The 2,597-nt window shown below is 34.9% G+C and overlaps 1 pseudogene; it reads left to right on the forward strand.

Moving 5' to 3' along the window:
• Window positions 1-2,137: 2,137 nt before the first annotated feature.
• LOC145274718 (5S ribosomal RNA) lies at window positions 2,138-2,255 on the forward strand (annotated as a pseudogene).
• The last annotated feature ends 342 nt before the right edge of the window (window positions 2,256-2,597 follow it).

Raw genomic sequence — 2,597 nt, forward strand, 5'->3', positions numbered from 1 at the left:
GGTAGGTTATGAAAAGGGGGGGGTTGTAAAGAGATAGGTTTTGATACTCAAAAATTTTACCCTAAGCAAAATATGATGAAAGTGAAGATAATTTTCGCGCAAATATATTCTTTTATATCAACTTTGTTTCCATTCGTAGCCAAGAGTGACCAACAAAATGATGTTTCCTTACAAAGAGAAAATGTTATATATATATAATAATAATATAAATATACAAGAAATAAAAGTTACCATAATGTAGAAAAGTTCATTGATTTGTATTTTTAAGTAGTTTGTAAAAAAAATCATTAACGAAAAAGTCAACTGGGCAGCAGTGTTACATAGTAGCGATTAACCTTAGAGTAAGTACAGTCGAAGTGACACGAAGTTTGAGTCTTTAAACACAATTTAATAGGCCGGTAATAATGAATACTCAGACGACTTTAGTAATTTTCTTCTTTTTTTTTTACCTTAAAGTTTTCTAAACAAAACTACACAAACAATTTCAGTTCTTAGATTAAGGGTGGGACACGTTCGTCAAAGTATTTTTTCCCAATTTCCTTTTTGAATTTATAAATCACATTCAAATTTTCATTCATAAAATACGTGCTATTCCTTAACGAAAATTCAATATCAGTTGCAAATAAATAAATAGAAATATCTCCTATTTTGATCACCTAAATAATTTTTTACAGTATTTACATTCCAGTTTCTTACTTTATTCAAAATATTGCTAAGTAAAATCAGCCTTAACCTGAACCAAACCTGTGATCGTGTCAAGTGGAGACTAAAATACATCATTGCTGGGGATTAGCATGAAATGAAAGTAATATTAATGTATATGAAAACAATGTCGACCTTGAATTTCAGACCATTTTTCAACTGTGTAGGTTTTAGCGTCCCAAAATGCACTTTTTAATTTGATATCGTTATTTCCATGGCAGGTGCTCGTCTGAACTCCAATCTCTGGCCCCCCCCCCTCGCCAATCTTTCACGAAAAACACCCATCTAGCTGAATCCACTGTGAAAAATTTCCCCCACTCTATATCTGTGTCTAAATCAAAACGCGGATTCCATGAACAAAGCTTCTTTCTTAGAACTGCACGCCTGTGGAACTCTGTTCCGTCTGCCTGCTTCCCACCGGACTACAACTTGGATGTCTTCAAGTCCAATGTTAACAAATTCCTAATGAACCGCCCCCTTAAGTAAACACTTCATCAAATCTCCACACTAACGTAATGTACTTGCAATAACCCTTATCCCTGAGTGGCTTCCGGGCCTTGATAAGTGGTGATCACTGTGTGTAAAAAAAAAAAAAAAATAATAATAATAATATACTGTTACTTTTTTTTTTTTCTTATCACTATTATCATTGGTAATAATTTTACTGCATTGAGACAGAACCTCCAGAAGTAGTCACAGGCAAATGTAATCCTGTCACAAATGAAAGAACCAGTAACTGTCAAAGCCGAAGGATTTTCACATGTAAACCAACTTTTGCTGACTAAGATTTATGTAAACTAACGGAAAAAGCCGAATACAAATGAACGACTGCCAGGGAAGGGGTGTGTACCTCGCCACCAAAGCTAACAGAGTTTAGGCTATTATTGATTGACTGAAGTATGTCTTTGGTTCTTTGCCGCTCTAGGTGGCCCACCCTCCCAAGTTTTGCCTTCTCCCTTTGAGAAAGGGGTTAGTTTAAAAGGAAGTGCGATTAATTTATTTTCACTTTAATGAATTGCCTTAACTTGTACTCTGTCTGCTTATTTTCATAAAATTAATTTATGAGTTAATCACTTTACAGTTTAACTTGACTTTTCTTCACGCCTTCGGATTGGATAAGAGCTTCAGCATCTTCTGACTGTTTATATAAATCAAAAGTCAAAAATTATAAGTCAGAAAAAGACTAACAAAAAGCCAATTTTGTCTGGTTCAAATGCTAGACGAATACCCAATTTTACATGCGATAGTGTACGCAAATGCACATATTTGCCGACTCATTCTATATGTTTGCCTTTTAATATTTGCATATGATTATTTATTACGTGCATAAGTAAAATTATTAAATTAATATACATGGTTGCTGTTTCTTCTCTTCAAAAGCTGCCGATCCTAATTAAACTTTCTGCACATCTATTTTTCTATTGTTTTGCATATCGTATACGGCATAATCACGTCGACACACCAGTTCCCATTAGATCACCGAAGTTGAACAATATTGAGCCTGGTCAGTACTAAAATGGGTGACCATTTGGGAATTTCAGGTGCTGTATGTGCTCTCCGCTTATCTCTGCATTGTTTTCAGTCGTTTAGTACTTCCCCTTGCTACTGGACTCAAGCAGTACCGATTCAGGAGAAGTGTAGTTAGTGATTACGCAACCCTTGCCTTATACTTACACACGTAGCTACCCTTGCAGGAGATATTCATTGTCTTTCAAGACTGGACGGAGGCTTCCACTTTGCCACTTTGCATATCATTCTTTATGTAAAATTATTCAATTAATATACACTATGGCTGTTCCCTTACAATTAAACATTTAGTGTTTTTTATTCAAGTATAATCGCTGTTTTCTCTTGTGCAAGAACTGAAGTTTCAGGGGAACAAAATCCCAAGAAAA

Source organism: Euprymna scolopes, unplaced genomic scaffold (assembly GCF_053919585.1).
Source record: "Euprymna scolopes isolate OS-2025 unplaced genomic scaffold, ASM5391958v1 sca418, whole genome shotgun sequence".
NCBI lineage: Eukaryota > Metazoa > Mollusca > Cephalopoda > Sepiida > Sepiolidae > Euprymna > Euprymna scolopes.